The following is a 21,834-nucleotide window of genomic DNA, read 5'->3' as shown; positions in this document are numbered from 1 at the left end:
ACAGCACAAGGATGAAAGGCAATAGAGGCAATCTGAAACACAAGAGATTATGGCTTTGATAGCAGGGAAAAAGGATTATCCTAAGTGTGATGAAGCACTGGAACAGGTACCCAGGGAGGCTGTGGGATGTCCATCCTTGGAGATACTCAAAACGCAACTGGATGAGGTCCCGAGCAACCTGCTCTTGCTGGACTTCATTTGAGCAGAGGCTAGCAGTGGCCCTCTTCCACTCACCCCAATCTGTGACTCTTATGAAGCCTATTAGCAGTGCATGGAAAAATTTTCTTTAAAGGAGCAGTAATTCTTGTGTTCCTGGTGAAGAACCAATGGAGTAACATGGCATTTGACATGTTACCAAGGAGAGAGCCATAAACTCCACACAAGCATAGGGACCAAATCCTGACAGTAGCTGAGCACAGACATCGAGCTTAATGGAATCTGAGGTTATTCATCATTTTTTAAGATCCATTTTTAAGAAAGGGAATGAGTATGAGATCCTTTTCACACTAAATTACATGTCAAAATGTCCAGCAAGTTCAGTGAATGCAAGCACAGATGCCTCAGTTTTCGAGCTCAGAATCTGTATTGTAGTGGAGTCTAATAAAGATTCGTGCGAAGTGCTTCACCCCATCCTTTTCTATAGCAAAAACCAGAAAGCACACTCAGAAAGGTGATATCATGGCTGCTTTCTGAAGGGAGACTGAAATCACAACCATCTCCCTTCAGTTCCCTCTGTGGTGGCCTCAGCTATTCTGGATGGCTTTCTGACTTGCAGTGACTTTCTCAGCAAAACCTGTTTTCACTCTGGGTTTCAAATCCCACTCAAGCTTTTCTTCATGGAGGAAAGACACAAACACCGGTTCATCTCTTTCCAATCAAAGAACATGCAGTGCCAGACGATGAGGCACCAGATTCTTTATTCTTGATTGAAGCTAATTAGTGTTTCCTCTAAAGAAGATTAGAAAAAAATCCACCAGGTCTTCAAAACAGAAATTGCCTGAACTCACAACCAGAGCAGCGGTGCCTGAAGGAACTGGACTGGCTCATACAACTCCACAGGTTTACAAATGCTTGTTTGGACATCTCATCCATAGGTGAGGAGGAAAGCCCATTGAAGGCAGTTCCTTTAGCTTGCTTTACAAGCAGCAGAAGTCTCTGCTTATAAAAAGCTAGCTACAAAAAATCCCCACACTTGGAGAAAGTATGTTGCTGCCCTTTTGAGCTCCTCTAATCTTCACAGTAGGAAACCCAACCATATAAGGCTCAGGAATTCCTACTGTAGGCTGCAGCTATGGCTGTAGTCAGGATTTTAACCCCATCTCTCTGTGCAGGGGAGGCTCCAGGACTGTGGCCTGGTGATGGCTCCAAGAGGTTTTGAGTCAGAAGGCAGTGGAGGCTGAAGTCCTTCCCTTTCTTGAGGGTTGTGTTGCCCTAGTCCTTAATTCCAGGCACAAGAGCCCTCCAGCTGCCCACACGCTTACTGTGGGCAACAGGCACAGTCCTGTTCTACAAAGTCCTGAGCTGGGGGCTTTCCCTTATCAGGCAACCTCAAAAACCACAGGGTCACCCCACTCTGCTCACAGTTGGCAGCACAGAGAAGGTGTCCTGAGCCCTTGCCTGGCTCCTGCCTTTTCTGGGCTTAGATTTCTGCACCTGCTCCACACAGAGAAAAACATGGTGCTCCTCATGGAGAGCCCATGCATCCTGCTGGATGGATCACATCCTGCTGGATTCACAAGGTAGACTCTGCACTGAAAGTATTTTGTAATACACAGTCTTACTGCACAGGACACTGAGGCTCTGCGCAACATGCACTGGGATGAGCAAAGCAGCCAAAGGAAAAGAATAAACCTCCTGGTGTTTGCTTGTTCAAAGTAGCTATTAGCAGGCACAATTAGCCTCCCCTGCCCTGGTCTTCAGAGCATGCACAGAGATCTTGGAGCAGGAGACACGGTAAGGCTGGGAGCCAGCCATCTCCCAGGCCCTGCACAAGCAGATGTGTTGCCCAGGAAAGACCCTCGCGGGGCATTTCCCTCTGGTTCCTCACAGCTGACCAATCTCACTTTTCTACTGGGTGTGGATGACTGTCTCTCTGCTGTTTCTACCTCTGGGATCGGTTATGTTAGAGCTTGGATCTTTGTTCTCATCCTTTCCCACCAAAAGTTTGGTTTCACCAGTACCCACCGCTGCAAGTCACAGTGGCTGGTGCACAGTTACAAGACTCTACCCTCTCTGCATTTCAGATACCACTGTAAAGTCTGCTTCCTCTTTACCTATTCAAACTGAGGAAGATATATGCACCCACTTCATAACGAGTCACAGTCCTGGGAGAAACTTCTGTTGTGCACACACTGCTGCACTAAATCAACCAGACAATTTTTCAAAGCCTGATTTGCTGGGCAGCAGCTGAGGTCTGACTGGAAAAGACAAGTGCCAATACAGTGTCTGTGACTGAAAAAGAGGTGGCTGCCAGGCTTGAAGGGGTTAAGGATGCTGGTGATTAGCCCTCCACCCCCCAGGTCTCTGCTTACTGTCTGTGAGACAGGAGGGCAGCTGGTGCACACTGCAAACATTTCTTTGCATCCAAGTGGGGTATGGAGCCCACTTAGCCCAAGAAGCAGCTTCACTTTGTGAACCTGACCCCCATCCGTGCCAGACACTGTGCTCTGTGCTTTACCTGTTTGCACATAACAAGTGTAACCAAAACATCACTGCTGGCACCGAAACAAGAGATTTGAATTCTCTATCTAGTGAATCTTGTCCAGAAGACTCAGTTCTAATACAGCATTCCTCCTACGTTAGATGCAATGCTTTTTGGAGTCAGAAATTGTCACCTTTGACTCTTAGAAACAGGTGGTTTAGTATTGGCAATATGAAATAGTGAAAAAATAAGATGCTGCAGAAAAAAATATCAGCAGGTATGTAAGAGGAGAACTAGAAGGAGCATAAAAAGGAACAGAATAGGAACATAGAAGACAAAGAGGATCCTGGATGAAGAACAACCTAAGATTCAGAGCTGGGCTGCAGAGTGGCACTTTCCCTACCTCTTAGAGACAAAATTGAGTTTGGGGCTCAGGCTCCAGTACCTCCTCAAGCGCCAGATTTATGGCTAGTGACTAATTTTACAGTAGGCCAAAACAAACTCTGTATCTGAATGTAGCTTTACTGTGGGGAAATGTGCCTGTGAGCCCAGGCAGAAAGCTTACGGCCTGGCACAATTCTCATGTGCTCCAAGATATATATATATATATTTTTTTTTTTGCGGGATGAAGCTAAATTCCATTGCTTAATGGTAAAGATCACATGGATTTGTGCTGAACAGACGGGAGAGGTATTGCATAAGGACTGGTTCCTGTGTTCTTTGATTACTGCCTATTAGCCTTTATCTCAGACTCTTGGAAACATCAGCTTTCTATCAAAAGGAAATGTCACTGATTTAGCTAATATACTTTTTTTCTTTCCTTTGCAAGAAGATCTAATTGACTTTTTTTTCAGTTCAGTACAGTTTTAAAAAGGGATATTTAATGTCAGGCATTAAAGTTTCCATATTGGCTTGCAGAGAAAATCTCAACTCACAGATGCACTTGTCAAGAGGAAGAAAAGGCAAACCATGCCTCCCTTCCCTGCCATACATAGGAAAGGATTTGTCTTGGTGTAGCTCTGCTATCCAATTGCATAGGTCATTTTATGTCTGAAAAGAGCTTTTTCCACCAAGTTCTTCCTGAAGGGCTCTGATTGATGGGAGTGCTGCCTCCGGTGCCTACTACCTCCAGCACCTGTATGGCTTCATTCAAAGAAACACTGAATCTGGCAGGCCTGCGACTTGCTCCTGCCCAGAAGTCAGGGAAACCTGCCAACTGCATGCAACCAATGTTTTGCATTTTCCCCAGCTGAGTAATTCCCCAGCTTTACAGATCAAGCAAGAGGCATTAAAATTGCTTTGCAATACTGAATGCCAGGCCCTCTGAAGCAAACTGAGGAGTTAAAATTGTAACAGATCTGTTGAACACTTGTTTAATTTTGTGTCTGGCTTAAACTCCTTGACTGCAGACTTAAAGCATAAGCATACGCTTTGCGCAATAGTCATTCAAATATTTGCAGAATCAGGGCCATCTGAGGCACCGTTCGTACTACATGACAGTCTATGCAATAGCTAGATCACAGCCATCTCCTGCCACCCCATGGCAGCCTGATGGCTGATGTCAGACTTGTTTAAGAAACCAGTGTTAATTTTAGTGAAGTGCCACATATAATACAACTAGTGAGCTCTGAGAGATGACCATGTGTTCAGAACTGCCTGCAAGCCACCCTGGTGCTGTCTCTGCCACCACTCTCACAGCAGGAGATCTTCCCCAGATGCCAAAGCACACACTGACGAACCCATGGCACAGGCTATGGCAGGCTCTGCTGCAGACAGACACACACACGCTTGTGCCTCTAGAAAAGCCAATTAAATAATAACCTGACCTGCAAAATGCCAGATATTTAGCATCAAAACCTTCCTTTGTCTTTTGCGTATGGGAACAGGAGAAAGCTTTGACTACTGCAAGTAGAAAGCTGGCTCTGGCTGCCACTGCAGCATCAAGCCTTGTTATCAAAGTCTGCTATGTTAATCTGAGACTACAGCCAGTACTACAGCCCTGTGCCTCCCTGGGAACTCCGCTCAAGTGTGTTTTTGTGAATCCTAGAAATATTAATTGGTTATTAACAACAACACAGTATAGTTTATGGGAAGGCACAGACTGCCACATACCAGGAAGCTCTAGTGGATTTTATCGAGGACTACATTCAACAGTCAATTTGCCAGATGGGAACAGATCACACTCACCTACTGAATATCTCGTCCACCTCCATGATGTTTCAGGGGAAGGTCTGAGACTACGAGCTGAAAGAAGCTATAGTAATGCAAAGCGCTATCATGAACTAGGCAAGACAGATGAATAGACAAGTTCTCAGAAAGTGGGCAAATAAATGTTAACAGGATGCCGCAAGGTTATATTCCTTCCCCACCCTGCCTCAGGGTCAGTTGACACTGTGAAGCGTGAAGATTTCCATCTGTGTGTTAAAAATGGTAACCACTGCTTTTATCCAGAGGAATATCTAATCCTTTCTGGTAATCTACTAAACCATTTGCTGGCTATGCAAATCATGAAAAGAACATTTGAATACTGCTAATTGCTAAAAATAGCCTTATTTTCATCAGCAGAAGAGCTGGCAGTTCTTTCAAGTCATGTTAAAAATACTGCTTTGGTATGACTTCAGCAGAGGGCTGCCACCTGTGTGTGCTACGAGAGTGAGCGGGTCTGCCTTGTCCCTGGACGGGATTTCCTCCAACACGTCACACTACTTGTGGGTCCCACAGCTCAGAAGCAGCTAAGCTACAAGGTCTAAAACCATGGCCGCAGTAGCAACCCAGTACCTTGCGTCTGTGGTTTCTTCTTTGCAGCTCTGCACATTTCGAGTCCAGTTTAAGGGCATATCTCTGACTATTGGGTTGAAGAGAAAAAAAATGTTACTTCTTATTAGGCAGGAACCTTCTGGTTCCTTTGGTGTGCAAGCCTGGTGGTCTGAAGCCACAAAATGACATGCTGATTGCTGTTGATACCTGCTAATGAAGAACAGCAGCAAGTGTTGGAAAATGACTGTGACATACCAATGACTACCATTTTAGTGCGTGACAGCTTGGGACATTTTGCTTATAATAATATTTAATAAATATGTGGAATTTCTTTGGATTTTAGAAGGTAGCCTGCTACAAAACCAATTTTCTAAACAATGCCTTCATTTCTAATCTGAAATAAAAAGATCACTGGTGTATTTTTGGGTAGAAATGTTTTAAATGTTGGGAGGACATGATTTTCACTCAACATTAGCAGGAAGCTTTTGAAAACAGCTGGTTTCTTCTACTCAGGATGAGAGAACTCATGCAAAAAGCGCAAGTGCTGTGCTTTTAAACACAGACCCATGATGTAGCTGTGTTACAGTACTGAATCCCATTTCTGAAGTTACTCTTAAGTCAAACATTTTGTCTTAGCCCAGCTGTGCTTTGAATTTATGAATGTGGAAAGCGGAGGAAGAATGCACAGCTCACAGAATATTTAAGACAGTTCAGCCAGAATAGGACTGGAGACATAAGAGGTGCAAATGTGTCTACCCACTGCAGGGGAGTGTAGATACACTGATAGCCCTTTTGCTAACCTACAACTATATCACAGTATTTTTTTGTTTCTCTTTGAATCGGCACATGTTGGGATGGAAATACAGCTTCTGCTGTGCTATGAAGAGCAGCAAATTGGGCCCAGCACCACAGGTGACCCATGTGCCAGAACTGTCCCTGAAGAGTGGGTCCTGCAAGCCCAACACGAGGAGCTGTCAGTGGAAGCATGTATGTTAACCTCAGCTGCTCGGATGTGGCAGCCAAAGAGACACACTTATCAAAATATACTAGACCCCCGAGGCTATGCTCTGTCCTGTTCAACTAGATCTAATTTTGTTTTGCTGCCTTTCAGAAGTACAGATAGGGGCCAGCAAGGCAGCAGGGTGTAACCACCTCTGGATTCTTCCCGTGAAGCAATGGATAACAGTTGCTTCCTCCAGCATGTGCTAGTTCACAAAGGTACATGGAAAGTGCTTAGTGGGACCAGGCAAAAAGCAAAAGTTCCAGTCAGACCAACATACCTTGGTGGCCCAAAGGAACAGCGTGTCCTTTACAAATAATTATACGTATTGCTTTTTTTTTTTCTGCTTTTTTTTTTTATTTTCCCTTTTCCCTTTTATCCCCTAATCTGATGTTTTCTTGCCTTCATTGCTTCTTCCAGATGTATTTGTAAATAGGATATCACAATCCAACATCTAACTAGAGAGTAAATCTTTAGGGGAAAAGAAAGAATTTACAAAACATATGCTACATGAACGAAGAAAGAAATTCTTCGCATTCTATCCAGTGCAAGTTCCAGCTAGGCACTCATATCCATGGGACAAATAAAGAAATTTGAAAAGATGCTGTCTTATAAATAAAGACCAGATCCAAGGTTCTGTAGGGGATGGAGGGAAAGGAAGAAAAAGGGTGCTGTTCATGAGCCTAAAATGAGAAATCAACCACACTCACTAAAGCTCATACTGGATGTGATGATATGACACACTTGCTACAAAGTCACACAGTGACATTGTGCCCGAGCTTTTGGAGAAAAGGATGCACTCACAGTGCTGTGACTGTGGCCAGCTGGCATGTAGCTGCCCTCCCAGAGATCCCGCCATGAGGACCACGTGCAGTGCATGCCTTGCATGCAAGATCAGGAGGAAGAATGGCTCTGACAAAGCAGGGAGCCTTGCTGGAGAGGAATTTCTGCTAAAAAACAGGCTAAATTTGTAGAGGCATCATGTTTCTAACAGCGATAGGCTAACTATATCTGCTTCTCTATAGGGCAGATGAATAGCATGTATTTCAAAGAAAGAAACCCCAACAATTGAAGGAAGTCAGAAAGCTAACAAGCAAGTTTCCTGAGCAGTAGCAGAAGAGGTTTGGGAGCCAGGGACTGACAGCTCCCACCTGCCCCTGCACTGAGGCTGAGCTCCAGTGTCACAGTCACATCCATCCCTCTTTCACACCATGAAGGTAAGCCTGGCCTAGCAGCAGCGTCTGCTTGTTCCAAGGGTTCTGGAATACTTCCAGCCCTTGTGTTGCTCTGAGCAAACCCAATACATTCTTATGTGGCAAATTTTCTCCCATTAGTTGAAATGACATATTGATCACCAGTTAAACCTAATGATACTTGTTGCTGCTAGCTGAATACAACAGCTACCCAACCTGGGTGCTGCAGGAATACAATATCTGTTCCTGTCTCAGGAACTGCTTATCCAGATTTAATATACAGAAATACAAAGAGCTAAATATTAAAGCTCAAGAGAGTAATTTACACTGGAACTGTAGAGCAGGCAATATTAATTCTGCCTTCCCAGTCCTGACCTGTTGCACAGAGACTCTGCACACACTCTCTCCCTCCCCTACTGTCCCTTACATGCTCTAGCAGAGTTAACAGCCTCTCCTTATCTGGTCATAACCCAGCCATGTGGCACTGGTGCCCGTAATTTAACACTCCCATTGCTGCTACACAGATGCAAAACTTTTTATAAATGTGTTCGGCTGACCAGCTTCCTTAGCCCCCTTTAGCCAAGATTACAGGAACATCTATGGTGTTTTGGGGCTGAATAAAACTCTCTCCAGTCCAGTTTGGGGCTGTGGTCCCCTGTGCTTCATAAGGCTGCTGATGGAGCCCAAGAAAAGTGTCCCAGCATTGACATGTGTTTTAGGGGGCAGATGGATCAGCTTCCTTGACCCATTAAAATAACAGACATGCATCATGCACATACAGATGTTAAGCATCACTCAGTGTTTCCTCCCAGATGGGACCTGTTTTTTTCATATTGCCTAATTCTTTCTCCCTAAAAATACCCACCCTTTACAAGCCCATCCCACCTGCTGCAGGCTACCAGGCCCTGGTGCAATACAGCAGTGTGCAGCACCAGCAGAGCTCTGGTCCTGCCACCCTTTAGAACTCCAGCACTGCCTCACTCTGCACACCTAGGAGAGCTCTCTGAAGGTCAGGGGTTTTATTTTGCTTGCTGAATGGCATACTGTACCCTCACAAGGGAGTCTCATTAGTTAATTGAAAGAAATTTGATTATTAGAGAAGATTCCATTAATAAATTAGTGAGTTCCATCAAGGGATCTCAAAACATTTCTCCAACATAAACTTCATTTCACATCAGCTGCTTTTTGCCTTGCCCACTCAGTAGGATCTCTTTTGCAAAGAAGAAAACCAAAGCCAGCTGCAGAAGTCAGGACCCCCAACTCTCAGTCCCTTGATCCAACTTCTGGTTGAACTTTCTTCTGGTGACAAATCAATTGCATATGCGCTATATGAGATGACAATGTTATGTAAGTACAAAGTAGTAGGATTATGGGTGTGGGGGAGAAAGATCTCCTGGGGAGAGGGGACATTTTGCATCAATCACTCCCTCCCCCACAGCCACCCACCGACTGCAGGGATTTTTCAAAGCACTAAAGATTATACAGTTTGGTACGTTTTAATCAGTTTCTTACCCCATAGAATTATGGTAGAAACATTGCTTAAAAGAAAGTAGACACACAACAATTAGGGGCTGTGTAACCTGCAAAGGAGCTACACATGTGACAGCATGTGCACTTCAGACACCACGGAAGAGACCATAGCTACTGCCTGATGCCTCATATGACACCACTGGACAATAACTGTGCCAAGTACTAGGACTGCAATTAAAAAGTGACAGCATATTTCAGTGCAAAGTAGAGCAGAGAAACCTGGGAAAGGGCTGTGGCAACAGGAGATGAGATACCAGGATACACATCTTGCCAGAGGTAGCGAGGAAAACCAGATTCTGTTCAAGAAGGAAGAGTGTAGGTTGGAAGCGGGCTAGAGGATTGATGCTCTGATCCTAGTTTGGCACTCTAGAAAAAAATCCTTTGTGCTAGAAGTCAAAGTTGTGAGCCATATCTTCCTCAAAATAACAGTGAAGATCTCTGTCCCTGTCCTCATTTTTCTTTCAAACCTTCAAATATTTTTCCTGTCCTGGGCCACAGACATGGAGAGGAAAGGAAGGTACTGAGGCAGCTCTCTGGGCCAAAGGCATCAGAGGAGGAAGGGAACAGCACCCTGGGCCTGCTAACATCATGGCAGCTACGGCCCAATGTGGCAGCCTTTGGGCTGCTGCTTATCTCTGCTTATGTTAGAGTTGTGCCTGAAGGCCTCATCCCTAGAGGGGAGAACACCAGTAGCGTGGAAGAGGGCAAACATGCCAAAATAAGAGAGGGAAGTCTCGTCTGCAACATGCGGTAGTAATCCCTTCTGGGCCATAAATCTACCATCTCTAATTTTAACAAACTGCCTGAATCTGACAGTCATGGAATATAGTATCATCAAGGCTATCTGTTGAACCACAAAAAAAGTGTTTTATTTCTCCTGTTCATTGAACAGCCCTAAGAATAAAAGAAACACCTAACAGGTATCCAGACTCTCCATCCTGTCTCAGATCACCTGAGCCTGGCAACTTTCTGCAGCCTACTCTCTGCTTAGTCCAGCAGGATGCACAGCTGTTGCTTAGGGATACTACAGGTTATAAATCTGCAGAAGTTCACTCCCTGCTGTCTAGAGGTACACATTATTTCTCTGTGAAACCCATTCCCTACAAGCTTCATCAAATGCATCTTAGTTCTAGTACCGTGCGATTCAGTTGATTACAGCTCTGTGTTCATTTTAACCCCTGCTTCCTCGCTGGCCTAGGAGAAATGCTGGTACAACGCCTACGGAGGGCTCGTACCAGCTGGAGGATGTGCTCCCTGAACGGCAGCTGTAGTCAGTGCTGCAGGGCCAGATAATTGTTGTGAACAGGGATGCCTGTGGGCAGAGCGAGCCAAGTGCCTGTAGGGTGACCCGCCACGAAAAAGACTGCTGGGGAAAGATGCTTTGGAGGACCCGTGCTTGGTGTAAGGTCCTCTGTGTGGATTTGCCCCGTCTAAGACATTCGGCTGAGGCATTTATGGTGAAGACTAATATCACTAGGCTCCTCATCTTGTCTGTAGAAAGGCTCAGCCTACCCTTGAGAGCTATCTTGTCCATGTGAGATCACCTCAGGGTGCCTCACAATACTGCTTGCTCCCCTGAGCTGCCGTAGCACGGCTGCTTTATGCCTATATCCTCTATGGGCAGTGGTGTGGGTGGCAAAGGAGGGATCTCACCCTAGCAAACTGACTTTTCTGCTAGGTTTTCCTCCCACCTTCCGTGCTTCATAAAGAAGTAGCCAGAGTGGGCTTAGATAGCTACACTGTTAAATCCTATTGATATATTCCTGCTTATGCTAGTGTGAGTCAAGCAAGGCAGAAAGTTCATCTCGTGGAAGCTAATCTTGAGTACCTATTTCTGTTACTTTATGAATTTTAAAGGTTTGAGGTTTTTTCAGGGGCAGTGCTTATTCTTGTGAAAAATCATTATCTGCCATACATATCTGCACAGTGACAGCACTGTGCAGCTGGAAGGAAGCAAACACAACAGCAAGGCAAGCCCTTTCACAGGCTGCACGTGAAAGAGCAAAGAGCATGGGATAAATATGGATTTAGTGCCATTCCTCCAGTGATGCTGACAGGGACATCCTGGCATCCTGTGATATAGCTGCTCCTGCACAGCTTTTCACCCTTCTCCCTCCATTTGGGCACAGCAGCTTCAGCTCACAAGGCACATGCAAAGTCGTCGTTACTGCTGACCAGCAATCCAAACACATGGACAGCACACAACGTACCTCAGTCTCTGCCCATGTCCCCAGGAGCCAGAGTGAGATTTATGTAACTCTGTCTACTCTCACGCTGTGGCTCAGTCTGAGTCACGGGGCCGAGTCAACGCTGCAAACTTGGCTGCAGATCTGCAGCAAGCACTAACCTTTTGCCAGGGGCTGGCCCCAACAGAAGCCCAGCAAAAGACCAAGCTGCCAGCACCTCATCCCCTGTGACAAATACGCTATGAGGGGAGGAAGCAGACTCAGTGACAAGCTTAGCCCATCTGCTCCTAGCACTCTGGTGCTGCAAAGTTAGGAAAACATCCTCCCAGCCCCTGCCAACAGCACATAGCAAAGGGGGGATAGCAAGGGATTGAATGCAGGCACTTAGCCTCCAGCCCCACTGACCAGAGAGGGGAGGCTTCCTGACCCACCAGAAGAGAAAAGGAATCAGGCAAACAGTGGCATCCGGAGCGAACACAAGCACTCTGGCATCAAAAAGCTTCCCTGGTTCCACCCCAGGTTCCTCTGCCAGTACAAACACCAGTGTAAGAGTGAAGCACAGACTTGAGAACTCAGCATGGCAGGGTTCCTGGCATGAGAGTGGCTGGCGAGCACTGGGCCAGAGCAGCTGGCTGAAAGGAGTGGGTGCTGCAAGCCAGTGGGCTAGCCCCAGCACATGCCTGTCATGTAAAGAAGTGGGGATACAGGGGAGCTCCTCTCTGTGCTCTACCTCCATGTTGTTAATGGGTCAGGAAACCTCTCCCAAGGACCACTCAGCACTTCTCCCAAGCAGCAAGGCCCTGCTGGCTCCTGACACAGGTAACTAGTGACCCATTAACCATGCACATGCTGGAGATGGTGAGAGAAGCAAAGGTCCAAATGCCCTGTTTCTCTCAGAAGCAGGAAAGAGAACATGATGCAGACAAACTTCTCAGCCCATGCTAAGCTGGACCAAAAAGCCAGGGCAGTGAGGAGGCAGTGAGGAGGCAAGACAGTGGCCCCTGAGGCAGCTCCTTGCTGTCATCCCTAGGGTTAGACACAGGCCCTGATAATGCATACCATGAAATGCTGTCCAGTATTGGTCCTGCGGTCTTGTGGCCTTGCCAGTTTGGAAACTCAACTCCTATCCCCTCTCTCAGCCATCACAGAGCAGCAAAACTCAGCACTCCTCTCAGCAGATCAATGTTTCTGCCTGTAACCCCCTCACCCTGCAAGTGATGCAAGTGTTTGAGCTGTTATGAATGGACATTGAAAATATGCCAAGAAAATCTCCTGGTCCAGATTTTGCCTTCCCTTTTGTTGAATAACTCCAAAAAGCCTTCTGAGAAACCTGCAGCTGTTGGAATGCACATCTTTGCACAGCAAGATGAAATATCAGTGTGTGTTTTGGGGTTTTTTTAGCAATTGCTTGCTTTCAGTAAATGGAAGAGTAATCTAGAAAATGCTTGACCACTAGGCACATCCTTCCTTAGCATATTGGTTTACATCGCACAGAAAGCTAGCTTCATAATTCAGTTAATATCAAACGTGTGACATCTTGCAGCCTCTGTACAGCTACCAGCAAATGGGCAAAAGCAAGTCTAATTTATCCATTGATTGTAGGTAGCATGAAGGGGAAAGTTGCCTTCACTGTAAGACAGAGGAGGCTGCAAGTCAGACATCTAGAAAATATATTGACATTTCTTCATATATTGAAAAGGTCCAGGTTGTAAGACCTTTTATGTTTGGGCTTGTAAAAAAAAAAAAAAATACAAAGAAACATATAACTTGGAAAAGGACATTTCAAAGTTGAACAAAACTTGAGAGATACTAGGAATAGCCAAAAAAATCTTGCACCTTAAATCAGATTCTGATTAGAACAGGGTGAAAGTTGACATGAAGCTTAAACGTATGGGCTCTCAGATGCCCGTGGCTCACCACCACTCCTACAGTAATCAATGTCTTTTTGATAAGGACAGCCCACAGGGTATTACCTCATTTATTCCAAACTGGCCACTGGATCAGAAGTAAGTCCTGGAATACTTTAATTTGCATTGCTTGCCCTCTGTGCTCAGTTCTGTCAGCAGGCCTTGCTCTCTGCCTTGTCTGCACTTGGCTTTTATTTTCTTTCTCCTCCCAGACTAGCGGGAGCCTGGGCAGAAACAAGCCTCTGGGGCCACGGAGTTTATAATATAGAGCTGTTTCTGCTCTTGGTAAAAATCAGCACACAGAAAGCAGCTGTAGGATGGTCTGTTTTTAGGCTATATCAAGGTACAATCTCTGCAGGATGGGGAAGAGTTTGTTCCGGGAAAACACCTGAATTTGCATCTGAAGCCCTCTGGGCAGGCTCTAATGAGGACAGGGTTCAAGCACTTCAGGAGAACTTCTGAATGGTGTTACCCTTCACTAACTATAGGTCAGCAGCATCATTTCAGCTTGCTGCCCAGCTAAGCAATTGAGTCCTCCCAGATTGGGAAGCTGAAACCAAGGGTCTAAACCAGGTGGATGTGCTGGGGGAGGCAGTGGAAAAAAAGGACAGAAGACAACCCTCTTAATCCTAGTCCTCCTGCAGTGAAGCTGCTCTTATGAGACACATTTTTGCATTAACTGCCTCTGTATGCCTCACTTGCTTTTTCCTCCAGTAATCCACCAGTCCTGACTGTTGTTCTACTTGGGGATGCCCTCCTTTGCCCTCACCAGAGAACTAATTCAGTGCATATTTCTGAAAAGAGACACCTCCACCTAGGACTCCCTGTTCAACCCCATCCCCATCCCTCATGCTCAGCAGCACCTCCAATGCTGTGGCTACCTCCTCAAAGCCATCACAGCCTCTTGCTCTTGTCCACTGCCCCAGATCCACTCAGGTGATTTAAATCTCATAAGCAAGACTCCATGTGACTCTTAACAGATTGTGGTAACTAAAAAAAAAATTACAAAAAAACCCAAACAGAAAAAGCCCAAACCAACAAAACAAAATCCTTTCTCAGGCCTTTTTGTTTTGTTTGGGGTTTTTTTAGGTTGTTTTTTTTTTTTTACAGGGCAGCCTCAGGCTGAAGCTTTGTCAATGTGGCTATTTCCCTTCATTAGCTGACAAAATGGCCCAAACTTCACTGTACCTGAAAAGGCCTGCCCTAGTAAGTTATTTTCCATCACTTGTCAGCAGGCAGTGACAGATCTTCCCCACAGGGCTCCTCTCCATCCCTCACAGCTGCCAGCTGCTCTTTTTCCTGGATGAGCAGGGAAAACAGGGCTAGAACTGCCTTTGCTGTGGCTCAGAGCTCAAAGGTGGCATCACTGGAAAAGCTGGAAAGCTGCCAATTGAAGTGTTTCTGGACACAGGGATTTTACTGTAATGCTGTAATCAACGTTAGTGTACCCTAATCTACCAGGAGGGAAAAAAAAGCCCTTTCCCTTCCACCCTTGCACTCCCCAGGTAAATCAGTATTTGTTGTTTGTTGTAGCTCCTGCCAAAGGCCCAGGCCCCAACTTTCTTTACAGTGAGTTTGGAAGGTATTCCTGGCACTGTACACGTGGAGATGGTCATCTGTGCTGAGTGAAAAGACATTTGCTGTCTCTGATTGATTACTCCCCCAGAGACAGCAGTAATAGCACTCTTCCCTAATCGTTAAAGCAGCCATTGCAATACCAGCTGGCTTTCCCAGGCGCAAGTCAGCCACGCAGCTCTGCTCCCTACACCCTCTGCAAATGACTGAGCAAAGAAAACAATTTCATATGGCTGGTCCCCAGAGACTGACAAATCTGCACCTTCGTGCCATCACACAGCAGGAGGGAGCTGGAAGTTATAAACATGTAGGTGGTTTCTACCCATGAGCAAGAGAGAATAGGAAAGCCAGTCTGCCCCTAGAGTGATTAATCCTGCAATTTAACCAGCATTTGCTTCATCCTAAACAGGAATGAGTTTTCTGTAATTAACATTGATTTCCATTAAAGCTGCTGGCCCAGATTAAAACCAAGAGCTCATTCTCCAGCTCCCTTGTCTCTGTGGAAGGAACAAGGTGGCACTTCTGTGCCACTATGAAGGACAGAAGAGGCCTCCCACTCTGCAAAGGGCTGACACATGCCTCCTTGAGGAGGGGCTGCACAAATAGTTTGTGCTGAATTTTAGGTGCTCAGCCAACTCAAGACCTTCTGAAAGCTTGACAGCAACTACTAAAATCTCCCCAGGCAGCTCAGCTTTGACAATCACAAAACTGCCAGGTCTTGCACTCTGGATTCAGTTTAGTGTTTTTATAGTGCCCTCTCATGACAGCAATGCAGGTGCAACGAAGTACAGCTGCATCAGGTGAAGTGCTTTCACCTAGGCTTCTTTGGTCCCAAATCCTGTAACTGCTCTGGGCTGAGCAAACTGGTCACACGGGGTCATATCATATCAGGAGTGTCCATAAAACAGAAATGAATCGGAAGTGAGCAGAGAGAGATTCAGAAAAATTGAAAAGATGGAAGGGTGTGCATGGGGAAAATGCAATAGGTAAAGACCGACACACATTCAGTTAATAGTCACACTCCTAGTAAAGTAAATGGGAATGAATCTGGGCCATTGCATATCTTGACATATGATCTTGCAAAAGAAAAGGAGAACAAAGTTTGAATTGCAAAAAAGCCCCAAACAATAAAAACCACTAAACCAGCATTTGGTCACACTTTGGACACTTGATGGAAATACTTCCTTTTGAATTATCAAAACAAAAGAACAGAACAGCAAGAAATAATCACAATATGAAATGAGACTGAAGATTAAACTAGCGTGATTGAGAGGCAACGCTACCAGCTGGCCAAGTCAAATGGCTACAGAACATGTACCCTAGCTAACAGTAACAGAGCTTAGCCAAATGTTGCAGGTGGAAGACTTGTAAGTGCAGAACGTCTTGCTTTATTAGAAATTGGGTCTTTACAAAGTATTAGAAGGAAAGTTTGTGCTTTCTTTTTCTCACTTTTTTCTTTTCCTTTTCTCTTGCAATTATAACAGAAAAGTTACTTGATTTCCATATGCATTGCCAGAAATGAAATCAGTAACACACACAGGAGAATAATAATGAAAAAAGACTAGAAGGCACTATGCGCACAGTGTCTTATTGCTGAGGAACAAGTACTGCTTATAATGATGCATCCTGACTGTCTCCCCTTTGTAAGGCCATATGCTCAGTGGCCTCCAACCTGGAAACATTTTCCTTGAAGCAGATTTAAGATTTCCATGTCAAATGCCTACCTCTGCGTCAAGTTATGGTTCAGACAAAGAAATAAGAAGGTGTCTGAATAAAGGGGTTGAATTATGCTGTGGGCATAAACTTCCCTAAATAAGATGCATAGGAAATAACCAACCACACAAAGAGGAGCCTGAGGAAGAAAAGGCCAGCCACATGAGACTTCACTCAGCTCCAGCATTTCTTCTGGGGTGAAAGAACACACAGCATCACTTTGAATATAGCGACAACATTAATCGCAGTTGCTGTTATACTGCTGTGTCTCTCTGATCTGCCTCTCTGTCTTAGCCACCTTAAAAGTCTCACCTTTCAGATTATCAGCTCTCTGCAGCATGTTTGTGCAGTGCCTCAGACAGCAGGGCTTGACCTGCTAGACTTCAGAGTGCTATCACAAAATAAATGTTTAAAAATAATGGTAGCTATTATGCTGCAGGCTTTTTTCAGCTAACCCCCAAGCAGACAGAGACTTAGGTATGATCCTACAGTTGTACTGTGCATGTGTGAAGCAGCTGCTTGGCTGCACATCTTTATTTACAGGTAATCATTCACCTCCTGATCTTCTTAACATTTGAGTTGGAGTTTTAGATGTCTCTTCTTCAAAACGACTGGGGAGGCAGAAGCCCCTGCTGCACAGTGGCAGACTCCACCTTTGCTTTACCATATGTATCAGCATCATGGTTCATAAGATGAGTATCTTTAGGGCAGCAAATTAACCTGAGATCTTTCTCGCCTTCCATTTAGCTGAAGTATATCTAACAAACTAGTACCTGAGTGGAGAAGCATTGAATTCACCATAGAAGGAAATCAGCAGGAATAAATACGAGAAAGCCTTTGTATTTTTCACAAAATAATGGAAATCCTAACACACACACACACACACACAAATAATCAATCTTTCCTTCAGGAGCCTGTTGCTGCAGTGGCTTTTCTGTCACTTCCTCCTAACAAACATCATAGGTTATGTTCCAGTGTAATACAGAGAATAATAAAGGTCTTTTAAAGCTTTGTGTAATTAGGGGAGATGAAAGAAAGGGAAGCTGTATCTTGATATGTCTCAGGCAATTGTCTGTCACTGATTAACTTAGTCTCTGCACTCTTGTGACTTTTAATTCCCTTATCCTCACAACTTCTCTGCAAAGGCAGACAGCATTGCTATCCCAAATCCCAGGGCCCCCAAGGAGCCACAGCACAGAGAGACAAGGGGCTCTGCACTGCCGCAGCTGAGCTGTGTGCCCCTTCCCTCAGCACCGAGATCCTGCCCCTCTCATGGGGTCAGTGCCGGTGACTGCGTTTGGCCTGGCAGCCTTAGCACACCCTCACAGCACTGGTGTCCCGCTGCATGGGGCCAAAAGCTGGTGGGAGAGGTATCGGTGGTCCCTGCCACCAAGGCTGGCATTTGCAGCAGTGGGGCTGCAGAAGCAGGCTTGCAACACACTGCTTTAAGCAGCTCAAGTTCCCACGGCCAGAGCTGGTCTCTCCCACCCCAGCCCCATCAGCACCTCACTGACCTGAGCAGGCTCTGCCCATCTGGAGTCAGCAGGACACAACAGCCCCAGTACTTCTGTGGCTATGGGCCTACGCAGCAGCCTGGCTCAGTGACACAAGGAATCGGCGACTTGAACACTAGCCTCTCAAAGGAGAGACAAACGCGCTTGGGAATGCCTGGCTAGCTCTCTCTTTGCATTTTGCTATCCGATCCTCACCAGGTTAAAGTTACAGCAAAGTAGTACTTGGAACTAAAACAAAACAATAAATCTGCTCATCACTGTAAAGAAAGAACACAGCAAAATCCATTCTGCACTCCCCTATAACAGCTCTAACAGCTCAGCGTTCAGCCCTGCTCCTCTTCAAGTCAGTGAAAGCCAATGAATTTACATTGGCAGGCTTAATCAAGACAGGCCCAAGATCAGGGTCAGAAGTGAATCCAAATACAGAATTTCAGGCCTGCTTCAGTTTGTTTGAACTGGCTGATCTATTTCAGTGTTTTTGAAAGAGTTGGTCCTCTTGGTGCCAGTAGGAAAGGAAATAGCTTCAAAACATTTCCGCTCTTTATGTAAATAAGGTGCAGCTGCAGCAGCTGCTGGAAGCAGCATGATTGCAACTCTATTTTATTTCAGTCCATGTAATACATATCCCTGTTGGTTATTTAGGGTATATATAGTGCTATACGCACTTGGCAGACTAAGAGAAGAATCTATGATTATTAGTCCCTAGATATATGCTTAGTTTAGTGTTGAGTCATTTGCTCAAATGCATTACCGGAGTGTTTGCTTGGATGAAGGTGTGAATTTAGTATGGCTTCATTCATTCTCCATTCACTTACCAGTATTCTAGAAAAGGAAATTCTTGATATATGTTTGCCCAGACACAGTACCCCTTAAATTAACTCATCCAAACAAATCCAGACCTAGGACAAATAACTAAATTCCATGATCCATGAGGGTAACCAAAATGGAACAGAGTTACCCTCAGATCACCATGTTCCATCAGCTTCGCCCCCTCCAAAGTTCAATCTGAGAGCTGACAAACCACCTGGAGATCAAGAATCACACTAGAAGAATAGCCACACACACACAAAAATAATTCTTTACTCCCTCCATGATTTTCCTCAAGAGGACCACTTATTCAATTTGTGGAAAAGAAAGCAGGAATTGCCAGTTAAACTAGTAATTTTAAACCAAGCAGTCAGCTTATTAATGACATAATTCATATCAGAAGCAGACAAGAAGAAATTGGTAGGCTTATGTAGAAGGCAAGATTTGCCTTAATAAGTCAACTGTATAACCACACTAAACTACATACTGAAATCTTTCCTGATTTGTACAGCTTTCACTTATACTTTCCAGAAGTTAATAACTTTTTCTGGAAACGTATGTTACAATTGCATTCCAGCACAGTTCATATTTTTTTAGTTACATATCCAATTAAAAAAAAAACAAAACAAAAAGTAAATGAATGCCTCATTTCACTTGCCCACAGAGCACCTATGAAGGCAAGTGAACGTTTCCATACTTACATGCAGTGAGAGCTCCTTTTTCTTTTCCAAGCTTGCCATTATAATGATTCAAGAGGCTCAGACTCACTTCGTCAAAGTCACCCCATAGATCTCAGAAGACAAGAGCTGCAGTGACTGCTGCTTCAAGCTGGTGGTCTATCAGCAGAATAACTGAAGTCCCATTTCCAGTCACGCATGCTAGTTAATTAATTAAGCTCTGCTCTTTCCCCAGGATTATGCAGTTCATTCAGAAAAGGCCATTTTTCTAGTGGTAAGCACACACAAGTAATCTCAGTTCCACAGCACTGTTTCTTCCCTACCACCAGGAAAAGGTCAGGGTAGGAAATACAACAAGAAAACTATTCCCAGCACGTTGCAGCTGCTGGGTCACTAAGCTCCATAGCCCACGCTAACATCTCCTGTGATAAATAATTGTTTGGGCATGTCACTACAACAATGATCTACACTTAAGGCATAGCTTACTACAGAAATTATTTACTCTTTGCCAATCGCCTTGTTATTATTGAAACTAAATTGTTCCTACCCTACAAACACAGTGGTAGTTGAAGACTTTCTTTTAACATTTCTGTAGGCAATCTCAGCATAACAGAAGGACATTCATTTGAGCATTGCAGGTTTCCATCAAAGACTTTAGTCTCCTGAAAATGGATTTTCAGAACATATTTCCAGCACAGCTCTCTAACCAGGGGGTTGCTAGGGGAAGTAAAAAGAACTTTGCAGGTAAGGCAAACAGGACCTGACAATCACTTCTGTTAGAGCGAAGTATTTTCAAATTTGAGTCAAATGCAAGTATTTTTCATTAGATAAAGGAATTACAAAAAAGAAAAAAAGGAGTCCCAAGAGGACTTAGCACAGCCAGGACCCAAAATCACAGCCTATCTTACAATTGGCCACAGGTCAGAGCTGGACCTGCTCCACTCCTTTCCCATGTCTGCTCTACCACTTGCCTGCTGCCACTGCAAACCAGATCCCAAAGCTCAGCCAGTGAAAATCTGTTCCTCCTCTTCTGTGGAGCTCAAATCTCTACCAGCTTTGCTACCTGAATTTAATTTCCCTGGGGCTAGATAAATACCAGAGCTGGTATTAGGAAAGTCACAAGACTACATAGGGGCTGGGGGAAGAACACCCCCTTCCCTAGCTGGCAGCTGTTAAATCACTGTCTGATGAGAAACTGCACCCTGAAGTGCCATTCACATTTCCACCCTTTCCTCCCAGCTAGGGCCCTACTCAAACAGCTTAGCCAGGAATTGGGCTCAGCTGACTCTAAGCACCTTTGCAGTAGAAAAAGCCAGCTGCTTGTACAGGTCTTTAATGATGTTCTTTCAAGTCCATCTGCCTAAGTGCCTTATTTAGATAGCCCTAATCATGAAATTATGCCCATGTACCTGATAATAACCTTTTTTTGTTGTTAGTTTAAGATGAAGAGGCTACTTGTGCATCGATATTCCTTAATATGATGATGGCCAGATTCTAGTGTCTGAAAGAAATAATGCAGCAGTTCCCCAGCAAGCTCTCTAGCAGGAGCAGTCAACCTACCCCAGCTACCTGCCAGACTTCTCACCCAGCCACCAGATATATGTCACTTATTTGAGGGACATCTTCACATGCAGGGAATATCCATAGCCTATCAGCAGATTACACTGGATGATGACACTGTAATGAGCATGTAGCTGGAGTCTGCAACAAGGTGTGAACAGGAGCCCAGAGCTGCCTGGCTCCCTCTCTTCTCAGGGAAGAAGAATTTCCCAGCAATGTCTGGGCATGCACAGTCTCTGTGGTGGTCATGGGATGCGGCTGGGGTGCATAAGAGGCACACTTCAACTGCCTGAGTGTAGCCTGAGTCTTGCTGCAGAGCTGCTCTGGTAGGGACTTTTCTATCTGTTTTACCTGCTTGGGAATTTTGAGTAACAAAGTATACCTAACCTCTTCCAGGTGCACAAAGGACATCAAGACTCCAGGGGTCACAGCCTCTCCTCTGCTGCTTTCTAAATGTATGATCTCTTCCTTTGCAGTCTGATGGAGCTCTGTAAAACAGAGAAACAGATGCTATGCTTCTGTACCACAGGAATGCTAGCTATTGAGATTAACTAATATTTATGAGGTGCTTTGAAACTAGGTGTGATGTATGTGTAAGTCTGATTATTTTAATAGACTTTCACATAGTACTAACATTGCCATTTACTAACGTTATTTTTCCTAGGCTATTTTCAGCAGCATTTTCAATATGTAACTTGGATTTATTCTCCCTTTGCCTATTTAAATTGTACCCACTGAAAAGGCAGAGGGCTCAATATGAAATCTGAATATTAC

General features: G+C 44.9%; 1 protein-coding gene across 1 annotated transcript in view; it reads right to left on the bottom strand.

Annotated features, from left to right (window-relative positions):
- The window catches only part of PARP1 (poly(ADP-ribose) polymerase 1), a 65,297-nt gene extending 43,754 nt beyond the window's left edge, over positions 1 to 21,543 (bottom strand). The window contains exon 1 of the mRNA XM_056357370.1: positions 21,448 to 21,543. The gene's annotated coding sequence lies outside the window, so the exon portion shown is untranslated. The remainder of the gene's footprint in view (positions 1 to 21,447) is intronic.
- Positions 21,544 to 21,834: the final 291 nt, after the last annotated feature.

Source organism: Falco biarmicus, chromosome 12, assembly GCF_023638135.1.
Source record: "Falco biarmicus isolate bFalBia1 chromosome 12, bFalBia1.pri, whole genome shotgun sequence".
NCBI classification, from domain to species: domain Eukaryota; kingdom Metazoa; phylum Chordata; class Aves; order Falconiformes; family Falconidae; genus Falco; species Falco biarmicus.
Note: the sequence above shows the minus strand (reverse complement) of the source record. Positions and strands in the feature narration are given on the sequence as shown.